We start from the raw sequence: 16,092 nt of genomic DNA on the forward strand, positions 1-16,092 counted from the left end.
AAAATAAAGTTGAATATAAACAGTGTTTGAAATTTCTCAAAATGGTTTATCACGGCAACACTGCAGGTAACTTTAAAAACTTGCCAGTCCTGCTAAAAATTTACCAGCCCTATTTAGGTTTTCAATATTTTATTTATTAGCCAGAGGCTGAGCCCAAGGGTATAAGACCACTCATTTTCAATGTGACTCTCATTCAAGTCAGACAAATCTGATCTATAATCTGAGTAAGCATCTACATCAGCCAATCTACAATCTAGTAACATTGAAGGTCTTCACTACTCCGCGTACATGTTGACTTGCTGCCGTTCCCTTCTCTACTGGTCTCATGCCACTAATTAGTCTTAACAGCTTTCAAATCTTGTGGTTGTTGTTAGCCAATGACACTATCCCTTGCAGAGTCTTTGAGCTTATGACCTGACCTAGTGAGCCACAGAGAGCCACAACTAGATTCTGCCACAGGTGACATTTTACATCAAAATTGTTGTTATTCTGCGTTTTTTTTTTTAATTTATTTTTTTCCTTATATCCTAAGCTTCTGTGTAAAAATGTGTGATTTTTGTATAAAGTTATATATATTTTTTTTCTTCTCACAAAATCTACCCGACCACAGGGCTAGTAACTTGAGATTTTCACCAGGCCGACTGAATAGTTACCCGTGTCAACATACAGGCAGGCTGTAATTTCAAACACTGATGTAATCAACATTTTATAACAACAATGCTCATGATAAAAAACAGAGATTTATTTAACAGAACAGAACAGCTAAGTACTTTACAGACTGTAATAATCTAAAAGATCAATTAAAATTTATATCGATAATGAAAAACAATAATACTAATTTTTCTTTTATTTATTTATGTTTTATATTATTATTGGCCTGCATTCAATGTCATAATTGCACTTTAATTAGCGTTGCAATTATTCCGATCTAGCGTGTGATAGCGCCCTCTAAAGGCGTATTTAATAGTGCCTTCGTTGGTGGTTATATATGTACCGAGCATAGATAAAAACAACATAAATCTATTTATGTCACATGAGGACATATCGAGACGTCGTTCAGCTCATCTATGCTTAACAAGACGAAACATTCCTCCTCATGTAATGTCCTGTAACACGTAATGTACTTCACTGGTTCCCGGCACTCTTTGTACAAAGAACGTTGGCAACCAGCGTCTGAAGTAACCTTTGTCCTTCGGTAAAAAAGGGAATGAGACTAATTAATAGAATTCACTTTTCATGAAAAAATAAAGAGTATTTTCCGATTCTCGATACGACATACTGAATACACCTCATGTGGTCGACGTACTACAACTATAAATTCAAGTATTTGTGCTCCGCATTCTATTCACCCTCAATAATAACCTACAACCCCCATCCGCTTATATGGTTTTGCCCTAATCACGTGCACAATAGTGACTCGTTGATTGGTTGAAAGTTGCCGCAGGAACGTTTGGCACGTCGCGACGTTGCGTATTCCCATAGCAACACCACGACTCCATCTTCAGTTGTTTGTTTATAATCGAACAAGTGACAACTTGCATATCGCACAGCAAACCTCATAGCCACTAAAGGTGAGTCAGCATCGAATAATATTGGAATTTAGATTGTATCGTGATTCAAAACAGTGATGTAGGTCTGTACTGTCGTTATCGTGTTTTTTCGAACAAATTTGGTGCGGTTTTATTCATTTCCTTGAACTTCTATAGTTGGTGTCGATCAGCTGTTGTGCCAGCATCCGGTCGACCAGCTTGCAGTTCGGGCTTCAGCATCCGTTGCCGAGTTTCCAAACGGCTCAGTGCGCGGAAACCATAAAGATAGCACTACTATTTCACAATATTTCTTATAGTTACATGACAATGTACAGGTTATTTTGGCGATTTTATTTCATTTTTCATTTGGTCCAACGCCGACAGAATTATCAGCAGTAGTTTCTGGTGGTGACATCAATACCAATATTTTTCTTCATTTCATAGAATTGCATAAAGCTTTTACTCAGGGCAAAATACGAGAATGAATTGTACAAGTAGAAGGGTATCAGTAAGGAGGGTAAGTTGAATAATTTATTTCTATGCCCAGTTACTTTTCAGCAAATTTTGTGAATAAATAACTTCTAGCTATTCTGAATAGTTACTTAGGACGAAAATTACCAACTATTATCTACTATATAACATATTTATTGGTCCAAGCAGCATTTATTTATTCACTATGCTTAAGATGCAGGAAACCATTGTCAATCAACTAGTAAATAATAATTCAACACAGATATTTGCATAAATGTGTTTTTAATTTCAATTTTGTGGGGGGGATAAAACTTACAATGTCATGTTATGATTTATTGCTAGAATATTCAGGAAAAAATCAATTGTCAATAACACTTGATGTTATTATTATTTATACAGACTAATAAAGAGAATTGCACTTTACCAGAAAAGAATTGGATACAAAAATTCAAAACAGAAACATTACATCCCAAACCATTCATAAATACAAAACCTGAATTAGTTGACCTCCGTGAACTGCTAAATGCAAAGAGGAATAAAAAAATGGCAGCAGGTATGTATTATAATATACATTTATATATAAAGTGTGTTGTGACAGATTAAATTTAGCAGTCAGGGTCTAGTTGTGTGTTAAACTTTAATGTTATAATGATTTTCACATAGTGATTATTGTCTATGTATTTTCATCTTTAGTATGTTCACAAAATACAACATAGAAAAACAAATTATCATAAGCAATGTCTAGCAATTAGAAGTCTGCACTTGATCTGACTGAATCTGTACTACTCAATGTTACCTGACAACATTCTCGCCAATCACGGTTGACAGTCATTGTGTCATAATAAATGTTGTTTATTTTCTTTGTTTACAGACAATCATCTGATTCCTCCAACAAAACAAAACCAGGTTCACCCGAAATCTAATTATGTCAAAATACACTCAAAATGTCAAAAAGTTTACTCAGAATCTTTGGTTCAAAAATCCTCAAATACCAACATGTGTATGATTAACAATGTTGAAAACATAGTGAAAACTAGACCTATAAAAATCAAGTCAAAATCTTTAAACATTAATTTGAAAAGCTCAAAAGTATTTCCTGAGTCTGTGGTTAAAATCTCTACAGACACTAAAACTCCCATTAAGAATTGTCAACTAAATCTGGTACAAATAAAAACAAAGTCAGACTCTAGAAGAGTTAATTTGAAAAGCTCTAAAGTATTTCCTGAGTCTGTGGTTAAAATCTCTACAGACACTAAAACTCCCATTAAGAATTGTCAAGTAAATCTGGTACAAATAAAAACAAAGTCAGACTCTAGAAGAGTTAATTTGAAAAGCTCTAAAGTATTTCCTGAGTCTGTTGTTCAGAACTCTTCAGACACTAAAACTTGTGTGGCTAACACTATTCAAAATTCCCAGACAAGACCTGCGCAAGTGAATTCCAAATCTGAAAAATCTGAAAAAAATAATTTGAAAAAGTCACAAATATTTCTAGAATCTGTAATACAGAACACAGCTGACACCAAAACATGTATTCAGAACTCCCAGGCAAATCACACACCCAAAACAACTCAAACAATGTTACAAAACACAAATTTAAAAATTATTGAAATGTTTTCTGAATCACCAGTAAAGTCGATAGGGGAGGATTCTACAGACACCAAGACATGTAAGTATTGAAATCTATATTCTTCATTTCATGATTGATAAATCAACACAAACATATCACTATTTATATTAATATATATCTGTAATATTTATTATGTGATAAATATGTATGTAGCTGTTATATAATAGTTTATGCTAATTCTGTTGTATTCTCATATTTATTTTAGCTCAAAATACAAATATTCGATGTCAACAAATCGCTGTTAAAAAGAATTGTCAGTTGGTCATTGAAAAACAGATTGTGAACAGAGGAACAAAGCGAAAGACTGACTGTGAGATTGGTAAATTTATCAAAAAAATTAGATTGGAGGAAGAGATACATAAGTTAATTAGACAAATTAATGATTTAAAAATATAAAATAATTTTATGGTATATGAGTATATGGAAATAGATACAGTTAGGTATTCGAAAATAATGGTATACATATAGTTAGACATGAATATAGTGGTACAGAAATAGTTAGATACATATATGAGTATATGAAATAGATATAGTTAGATATAAGTATATAGTGCAATAGATATAGTTAGGTATAAGAATATAGTGTATTAGATATAGTTAGGTATAAGAATATAGTGTATTAGATATAGTTAGGTATAAGAATATAGTAGTATAGATATATGAATATAGTGGTTTAGATATAGTTAGGTATATGAGTATATGAAATAGATATAGTTAGATATAAGAATATAGTGTATTAGATATAGTTAGGTATATGAGTATATGAAATAGATATAGTTAGATATAAGAATATAGTGCAATAGATATAGTTAGGTATAAGAATATAGTGTATTAGATATAGTTAGGTATAAGAATATAGTGTATTAGATATAGTTAGGTATATGAGTATATGAAATAGATATAGTTAGATATAAGAATATAGTGCAATAGATATAGTTAGGTATAAGAATATAGTGTATTAGATATAGTTAGGTATATGAGTATATGAAATAGATATAGTTAGATATAAGAATATAGTGTATTAGATATAGTTAGGTATAAGAATATAGTGTAATAGATATATGAATATAGTGGTTTAGATATAGTTAGGTATGTTAGTATATGAAATAGATATAGTTAGATATAAGAATATAGTGTAATAAATGTAGTTAGGTATGTGAGTATAGTGATATAAATCTAGCTAGGTTTATGAATATAATGGTATCAAAATAGTTAGGTGTACATATATAATGGGAGATAGTTATAGTTATAAATGTGAATATAATGGTATAGATTGGTAGGTATATGAATATAGCCATATAGATATAGTTAGGTATAAAAATATAGTAATATAGATATATGAATATAGTGGTTTAGATATAGTTAGGTATATGAGTATATGAAATAGATATAGTTAGATATAAGAATATAGTGTATTAGATATAGTTAGGTATATGAGTATATGAAATAGATATAGTTAGATATAAGAATATAGTGCAATAGATATAGTTAGGTATAAGAATATAGTGTATTAGATATAGTTAGGTATAAGAATATAGTGTATTAGATATAGTTAGGTATATGAGTATATGAAATAGATATAGTTAGATATAAGAATATAGTGCAATAGATATAGTTAGGTATAAGAATATAGTGTTATAGATATAGTTAGGTATGTGAGTATAGGAAATAGATATAGTTAGATATAAGAATATAGTGTAATAGATGTAGTTAGGTATGTGAGTATATGGAATAGATATAGTTAGATATAAGAATATAGTGTAATAAATGTAGTTAGGTATGTGAGTATAGTGATATCAATGTAGCTAAATTCATGAATATAATGGTATCAAAATAGTTAGGTGTACACATATAATGGGAGATAGTTATAGTTAGAAATGTGAATATAATGGTATAGATTGGTAGGTATATGAATATAGCCGTATAGATATAGTTAGATATATGAATATAGTGGTATAGATATATTTAGGTATGTGAGTATATGAAATAGATATAGTTAGATATAAGAATATAGTGTAATAAATGTAGTTAGGTATGTGAGTATATGGAATAGATATATCGTAATAGTAGTTTATAAATAAATAAACGCTGCTCGGACTGATAAATATGATATATAGAAGATAATATTTGGTAATCGTAGTCCTAAGTAACTATTAAAAATAGCTAGACGTTTCGAGCAATGGCTCTTTATCGATAGCATAGAAGAAAGTGTAATAACGTACAGGTAGAACATAGGAACGTAAGAACGCGCATGAACTATAAGTTAGAATCACAAAAAATTCCACAATAGAACAAATAACGCGCCTTAGGTAGTGAGCTCAACAAATGGAATAGATATAGTTAGATATATGCATAAAGTGATAAAGATATGGTTATAGGTAGACATGAGTATAATGGCATAGATATAATTAGGTATATGACTGTAGTGGATGTGATGAATATCATAGAATATGAGTACAGTTAAATAGATAGTTATATACAAATCATATGATGGATATAAAATTGTAAGTTGTATGAGTATAGTGGAATGGAAGTAGGTAAGTCTATGAGTATAGGTACTTAATATGGGTAGATAAACAAATATATTAGGATTGATGCAGTGAGTATTTTGAATAAGTACATGGATATAGGTAGTTATATTAACATAATGGAATAGATATTGGTAAGTATATAAATATAATATTTATGTAAGTAAATGGTCATAATGACATAGACGTAGGTAGATATTTGAATAAAATTAAATTAAATAAATATTGGTAGGCATATGAATATGAGATAGAGTGTATATATATATACAATGTAGTGCTATAGATATAGTTATGTTGACATAGTTGAGTATGTCAATATATGGAATATATATACTTAGATATAACGATATAGTGTTATAGTTGTAGTTAGGTGTGTGAGTATAGTGGTATAGATATAGTTAGTACATAAATATATTTTATGAATACAGTTGAATAAATAAGTTTATACAAATAATATAATGGATATAAAATTGTAAGTTGTATGAGTATAGTGGAATGAAGGTAGGTAAGTCTATGAGTATAGGTAATTGATTTAGGTAGATATAGTATATATTGGGATTGATGCAGTGATTTGTTTGAATAAAGTAACATGTATATATACATATATATAATGTAGCGGTATGATTTCATAGTTGTAGTCAGGTATATGAATGTAGTGAAACAGATATAGTCAAGTATAGGAATAAAGTGTTATATTGTAAGGTATTTGAAAGTAATAGAATATAGATAGTATGTCAGTATAGTGAAGTAGATATAGTTAGGTTATGAATACAGTGGAATAGACATAGTATATGAATAAAATGGTATAAAGATAGATACGTACTTGAATATGGGAGAAATATAGGTAGACATACGAATATAATAGAACAAATATAGATAGATATATAGATATAATGAAAAATGTAGATAGATATATGAATATGAGGTAGGTATATGAATATATTGACATTTATATAGTCAGTTGAATGAGTATAATGGAATAGATATAGGGAAAGTATATGAATACCATGGACAGTAAGTTGTATGAGTATATAGCAGAATAGTATAATTAGGTATATAAATATAGGGGTATACATATAGTTAGATATATAAAGACAGTGATACATGTTTTGTTAGGTATAGGAATATAGTGATATGGTGTATGAATATAGTGGAATAGATATATGTGTGTATATGAAAATAATGACATGAATATAGATATGTATATAAATATTGTGGAATATTTATTGGTAGTTGTGTGAGTATAGTGGTATAGACAAAAGCATGTGTATGAGTATAGTGGGGAAGATGTTAGACACATAATGGGATAGATATACTTAGTTATATAGTTAAGTATATGAATACAGTGGATAAATATAGATTAATTGATTAAGTATATAAATATAATGAGATACATATAGATATGTATATTAATATAATGATATATAGATAGGTATATAAATATAATGTTATAAATATAGATAAGTAAATGAATATAGTGGATAAATATAGATTTATTGATTAAGTATATAAATATAATGGGAAACATATTGATAAGTATATGCATATAATGAGATATAGATAGGTATATGAATATAATGTGATAAATATAGATAGGTATATGAATATAATGTGATAAATATAGATAGGTATATGAATATATTGGGTTAAATATAGATAAGTAAATGAATACAGTGGATAAATATAGATTAATTGATTAAGTATATAAATATAATGGGATACATATAGATATGTATATGAATATAATGAGATATAGATAGGTATATGAATATAATGGTATAAATATAGATATGTACTTGAATATGGGAGAAATATAGGTAGACATACGAATATAATAGAACAAATATAGATAGATATATATGGATATAATGGAAAAATATAGATAGATATATGAATATGAGGTAGGTATATGAATATATTGACATTTATATAGTCAGTTGAATGAGTATAATGGAATAGATATAGGGAAAGTATATGAATACCATGGACAGTAAGTTGTATGAGTGTAGTGAAATAGATGTAGGTAAGTATATGAATATAAAGGGATTGACTTGGATGTTCAGGAATAGATATAGTTGCCAGGTTTTTACATTAATCTCCATAAACAAATGTATTTTATGAATAGGGTAAATATAGATATCTATATGAATATTGCGGGATACATATAATAGATATGAGTAGACATGAATATAGTTGCAAGCATATAAACAGTTAGCTATAAGTATAGAGGATTACATATTGGTAGGTATATAAACATAGTGGGCTAAATATAGATATGTATAGGAATATAGCAGAATAAATATAATTAGGTATATAAATATAGGGGTATACATATAGTTAGATATATAAAGACAGTGATAAATGTATTGTTAGGTATAGGAATATAGTGATATGGTGTATGGATATAGTGGAATAGATGTATGTGTGTATATGAAAATAATGACATGAATATAGTTATGTATATAAATATTGTGGAATATTTATTGGTAGTTGTGTGAGTATAGTGGTATAGACAAGCATGTGTATGAGTATAGTAGGGAAGATGTTAGACACATAATGGGATAGATATACTTAGGTATATAGTTAAGTATATGAATACGGATAGGTATATGAATATAATGGGATAAATATAGATATGTATATGAATATAATGGGTTAAATATAGATAGGTATATGAATATAATGAGATAAATATAGATCGGTATATGAATATATTGGGTTAAATATAGTTAAGTAAATGAATACAGTGGATAAATATAGATTAATTGATTAAGTATATAAATATAATGGGATACATATAAATATGTATATGAATATAATGAGATATGGATAGGTATATGAATATAATAAGATAAATATAGATAAGTAAATGAATATAGTGGATAAATATAGATTAATTGATTAAGTATATAAATATAATGGGATACATATTGATATGTATATGCATATAATGAGATATAGATAGGTATATGAAAATAATAGGACAATTTTTGATAGGTATATGAATATAATGAAATAAATATAAATAATTATATGAATATAATGGCATAAATCTAGATAGATATGAAAATATAATGACATAAATAGAGAAAGGTATATGAGTATCTTGGGATAAATGTAAATAGGTTCATGATTATAATGGAATGAATATAGATAGGTATATGAATATAGTCAAATTTATAAAGTAAGTTGTATAAGTATAATGGAATAGATGTAGGAATAAATAATGTGTTTAAAGAGAAATGTATATATAACTTTATTGTTATATATTAATGTCTTGAAAATGATTAAATGTTTCTTGAATAAAAATGGAAATTTAACTTTAATATTGTTACGATGTAGTATATAGAATACTTGAAAATAAAATGAATGTGTATTTTGAAATGTATATTTTAGTATTACAAAATTGTGTATTTAATTTGTTGAAAAGTGTATATTTAATTTATTAGAAAATTGTAATTTTACTTTTTCTAATTAGCTGAATGTAAGTTTAATGAAACCTTATTAGTATTTCAAAATTGTATATTTAATATTGTTAAATGACTGAAACTTTGTAGTGTTTCAAAATTGGTTGTATTTAATAATAAAAAGTGAAAAAAATGTCATAATTTATTATGCACATAGAACTTTTATATATATATTTTACTGTACTACTTGAAAGTCAAACTCAACAAATGTGTTTGTTTAATTATAACTTTTCTTTATTCCGATTGACTAATTTAGGTGAATGAGAACTTTCAAGATAATAAGGAAATAAAAATGACATTTAATTCTTATATTATCAATGGTATATTTTGTTTTTCTTGCAGAATGTTAACTCATTCATAAAATAATTTCAAGTTTTATTGCATCTTGGGGACAAACTTATACCAACAACCTAAGAAAATAATGAAAATAAAGTTGAATATAAACAGTGTTTAAAATTTCTCAAAATGGTTTATCACGGCAACACTGCAGGTAACTTTAAAAACTTGCCAGTCCTGCTAAAAATTTACCAGCCCTATTTAGGTTTTCAATATTTTATTTATTAGCCAAAGGCTGAGCCCAAGGGTATAAGACCACTCATTTTCAATGTGACTCTCATTCAAGTCAGACAAATCTGATCTATAATCTGAGTGAGCATCTACATCAGCCAATCTACAATCTAGTAACATTGAAGGTCTTCACTACTCCGCGTACATGTTGACTTGCTGCCGTTCCCTTCTCTACTGGTCTCATGCCACTAATTAGTCTTAACAGCTTTCAAATCTTGTGGTTGTTGTTAGCCAATGACACTATCCCTTGCAAAGTCTTTGAGCTTATGAGCTGACCTAGTGAGCCACAGAGAGCCACAACTAGATTCTGCCACAGGTGACATTTTACATCAAAATTGTTGTTATTCTGCGTTTTTTTTTTAATTTATTTTTTTCCTTATATCCTAAGCTTCTGTGTAAAAATGTGTGAGTTTTGTATAAAGTTATATATATTTTTTTTCTTCTCAAAAAATCTACTCGACCACAGGGCTAGTAACTTGAGATTTTCACCAGGCCGACTGAATAGTTACCCGTGTCAACATACAGGCAGGCTGTAATTTCAAACACTGATGTAATCAACATTTTAAAACAAGTCCTCATGATAAAAACCAGAGATTTATTTAACAGAACAGAACAGCTAAATACTTTACAGACTGTAATAATCTAAAAGATCAATTAAAATTTATATCGATAATGAAAAACAATAATACTAATTTTTCTTTTATTTATTTATGTTTTATATTATTATTGGTATGCATTCAATGTCATAATTGCACTTTAATTAGCGTTGCAATTATTCCGATCTAGCGTGTGATAGCGCCCTCTAAAGGCGTATTTAATAGTGCCTTCGTTGGTGGTTATATATGTACCGAGCATAGATAAAAACAACATAAATCTATTTATGTCGCATGAGGACATATCGAGACGTCGTTCAGCTCATCTATGCTTAAATAAGACGAAACATTCCTCCTCATGTAATGTTCTGTAACACGTAATGTACTTCACTGGTTCCCGGCACTCTTTGTACAAAGAACGTTGGCAACCAGCGTCTGAAGTAACCTTTGTCGTTCGGTAAAAAAGGGAATGAGACTAATTAATAGAATTCACTTTTCATGAAAAAATGAAGAGTATTTTCCGATTCTCGATACGACATACTGAATACACCTCCTGTGGTCGACGTACTACAACTATAAATTCAAGTATTTGTGCTCCGCATTCTATTCACCCTCAATAATAACCTACAACCCCCATCCGCTTATATGGTTTTGCCCTACTCACGTGCACAATAGTGACTCGTTGATTGGTCGAAAGTTGCTGCAGGAACGTTTGGCACGTCGCGACGTTGCGTATTCCCATAGCAACACCACGACTCCATCTTCAGTTGTTTGTTTATAATCGAACAAGTGACAACTTGCATATCGCACAGCAAACCTCATAGCCACTAAAGGTGAGTCAGCATCGAATAATATTGGAATTTAGATTGTATCGTGATTCAAAACAGTGGTGTAGGTCTGTACTGTCGTTATCGTGTATTTTCGAACAAATTTGGTGCGGTTTTATTCATTTCCTTGAACTTCTATAGTTGGTGTCGATCAGCTGTTGTGCCAGCATCCGGTCGACCAGCTTGCAGTTCGGGCTTCAGCGAATTCACTGGCATCCCTTGCCGAGTTTCCAAACGGCTCAGTGCGCGGAAACCATAAAGATAGCACTACTATTTCACAATATTTCTTATAGTTACATGACAATGTACAGGTTATTTTGGCGATTTTATTTCATTTTTCATTTGGTCCAACGCCGACAGAATTATCAGCAGTAGTTTCTGGTGGTGACATCAATACCAATATTTTTCTTCATTTCATAGAATTGCATAAAGCTTTTACTCAGGGCAAAATACAAGAATGAATTGTACAAGTAGAAGGGTATCAGTAAGGAGGGTAAGTTGAATAATTTATTTCTATGCCCAGTTACTTTTCAGCAAATTGTGTGAATAAATAACTTCTAGCTATTCTGAATAGTTACTTAGGACGAAAATTACCAACTATTATCTACTATATAACATATTTATTGGTCCAAGCAGCATTTATTTATTCACTATGCTTAAGATGCAGGAAACCATTGTCAATCAACTAGTAAATAATAATTCAACACAGATATTTGCATAAATGTGTTTTTAATTTCAATTTTTTGGGGGGGATAAAACTTACAATGTCATGTTATGATTTATTGCTAGAATATTCAGGAAAAAATCAATTGTCAATAACACTTGATGTTATTATTATTTATACAGACTAATAAAGAGAATTGCACTTTACCAGAAAAGAATTGGATACAAAAATTCAAAACAGAAACATTACATCCCAAACCATTCATAAATACAAAACCTGAATTAGTTGACCTCCGTGAACTGCTAAATGCAAAGAGGAATAAAAAAATGGCAGCAGGTATGTATTATAATATACATTTATATATAAAGTGTGTTGTGACAGATTAAATTTAGCAGTCAGGGTCTAGTTGTGTGTTAAACTTTAATGTTATAATGATTTTCACATAGTGATTATTGTCTATGTATTTTCATCTTTAGTATGTTCACAAAATACAACATAGAAAAACAAATTATCATAAGCAATGTCTAGCAATTAGAAGTCTGCACTTGATCTGACTGAATCTGTACTACTCAATGTTACCTGACAACATTCTCGCCAATCACGGTTGACAGTCATTGTGTCATAATAAATGTTGTTTATTTTCTTTGTTTACAGACAATCATCTGATTCCTCCAACAAAACAAAACCAGGTTCACCCGAAATCTAATTATGTCAAAATACACTCAAAATGTCAAAAAGTTTACTCAGAATCTTTGGTTCAAAAATCCTCAAATACCAACATGTGTATGATTAACAATGTTGAAAACATAGTGAAAACTAGACCTATAAAAATCAAGTCAAAATCTTTAAACATTAATTTGAAAAGCTCAAAAGTATTTCCTGAGTCTGTGGTTAAAATCTCTACAGACACTAAAACTCCCCTTAAGAATTGTCAACTAAATCTGGTACAAATAAAAACAAAGTCAGACTCTAGAAGAGTTAATTTGAAAAGCTCTAAAGTATTTCCTGAGTCTGTGGTTCAGAACTCTTCAGACACTAAAACTTGTGTGGCTAACACTATTCAAAATTCCCAGACAAGACCTGCGCAAGTGAATTCCAAATCTGAAAAATCTGAAAAAAATAATTTGAAAAAGTCACAAATATTTCTAGAATCTGTAATACAGAACACAGCTGACACCAAAACATGTATTCAGAACTCCCAGGCAAATCACACACCCAAAACAACTCAAACAATGTTACAAAACACAAATTTAAAAATTATTGAAATGTTTTCTGAATCACCAGTAAAGTCGATAGGGGAGGATTCTACAGACACCAAGACATGTAAGTATTGAAATCTATATTCTTCATTTCATGATTGATAAATCAACACAAACATATCACTATTTATATTAATATATATCTGTAATATTTTGATTTATTATGTGATAAATATGTATGTAGCTGTTATATAATAGTTTATGCTAATTCTGTTGTATTCTCATATTTATTTTAGCTCAAAATACAAATATTCGATGTCAACAAATCGCTGTTAAAAAGAATTGTCAGTTGGTCATTGAAAAACAGATTGTGAACAGAGGAACAAAGCGAAAGACTGACTGTGAGATTGGTAAATTTATCAAAAAAATTAGATTGGAGGAAGAGATACATAAGTTAATTAGACAAATTAATGATTTAAAAATATAAAATAATTTTATGGTATATGAGTATATGGAAATAGATACAGTTAGGTATTTGAAAATAATGGTATACATATAGTTAGACATGAATATAGTGGTACAGAAATAGTTAGATACATATATGAGTATATGAAATAGATATAGTTAGATATAAGTATATAGTGCAATAGATATAGTTAGGTATAAGAATATAGTGTATTAGATATAGTTAGGTATAAGAATATAGTGTATTAGATATAGTTAGGTATAAGAATATAGTAGTATAGATATATGAATATAGTGGTTTAGATATAGTTAGGTATATGAGTATATGAAATAGATATAGTTAGATATAAGAATATAGTGTATTAGATATAGTTAGGTATATGAGTATATGAAATAGATATAGTTAGATATAAGAATATAGTGCAATAGATATAGTTAGGTATAAGAATATAGTGTATTAGATATAGTTAGGTATAAGAATATAGTGTATTAGATATAGTTAGGTATATGAGTATATGAAATAGATATAGTTAGATATAAGAATATAGTGCAATAGATATAGTTAGGTATAAGAATATAGTGTATTAGATATAGTTAGGTATATGAGTATATGAAATAGATATAGTTAGATATAAGAATATAGTGTATTAGATATAGTTAGATATAAGAATATAGTGTAATAGATATATGAATATAGTGGTTTAGATATAGTTAGGTATGTTAGTATATGAAATAGATATAGTTAGATATAAGAATATAGTGTAATAAATGTAGTTAGGTATGTGAGTATAGTGATATAAATCTAGCTAGGTTTATGAATATAATGGTATCAAAATAGTTAGGTGTACATATATAATGGGAGATAGTTATAGTTATAAATGTGAATATAATGGTATAGATTGGTAGGTATATGAATATAGCCATATAGATATAGTTAGGTATAAAAATATAGTAATATAGATATATGAATATAGTGGTTTAGATATAGTTAGGTATATGAGTATATGAAATAGATATAGTTAGATATAAGAATATAGTGTATTAGATATAGTTAGGTATATGAGTATATGAAATAGATATAGTTAGATATAAGAATATAGTGCAATAGATATAGTTAGGTATAAGAATATAGTGTATTAGATATAGTTAGGTATAAGAATATAGTGTATTAGATATAGTTAGGTATATGAGTATATGAAATAGATATAGTTAGATATAAGAATATAGTGCAATAGATATAGTTAGGTATAAGAATATAGTGTTATAGATATAGTTAGGTATGTGAGTATAGGAAATAGATATAGTTAGATATAAGAATATAGTGTAATAGATGTAGTTAGGTATGTGAGTATATGGAATAGATATAGTTAGATATAAGAATATAGTGTAATAAATGTAGTTAGGTATGTGAGTATAGTGATATCAATGTAGCTAAATTCATGAATATAATGGTATCAAAATAGTTAGGTGTACACATATAATGGGAGATAGTTATAGTTAGAAATGTGAATATAATGGTATAGATTGGTAGGTATATGAATATAGCCGTATAGATATAGTTAGATATATGAATATAGTGGTATAGATATATTTAGGTATGTGAGTATATGAAATAGATATAGTTAGATATAAGAATATAGTGTAATAAATGTAGTTAGGTATGTGAGTATATGGAATAGATATATCGTAATAGTAGTTTATAAATAAATAAACGCTGCTCGGACTGATAAATATGATATATAGAAGATAATATTTGGTAATCGTAGTCCTAAGTAACTATTAAAAATAGCTAGACGTTTCGAGCAATGGCTCTTTATCGATAGCATAGAAGAAAGTGTAATAACGTACAGGTAGAACATAGGAACGTAAGAACGCGCATGAACTATAAGTTAGAATCACAAAAAATTCCACAATAGAACAAATAACGCGCCTTAGGTAGTGAGCTCAACAAATGGAATAGATATAGTTAGATATATGCATAAAGTGATAAAGATATGGTTATAGGTAGACATGAGTATAATGGCATAGATATAATTAGGTATATGACTGTAGTGGATGTGATGAATATCATAGAATATGAGTACAGTTAAATAGATAGTTATATACAAATCATATGATGGATATAAAATTGTAAGTTGTATGAGTATAGTGGAAT

The sequence above is a fragment of the Saccoglossus kowalevskii genome, chromosome 2 (assembly GCF_978046115.1).
Source record: "Saccoglossus kowalevskii chromosome 2, keSacKowa6.1, whole genome shotgun sequence".
Taxonomy (NCBI): Eukaryota; Metazoa; Hemichordata; class Enteropneusta; family Harrimaniidae; genus Saccoglossus; species Saccoglossus kowalevskii.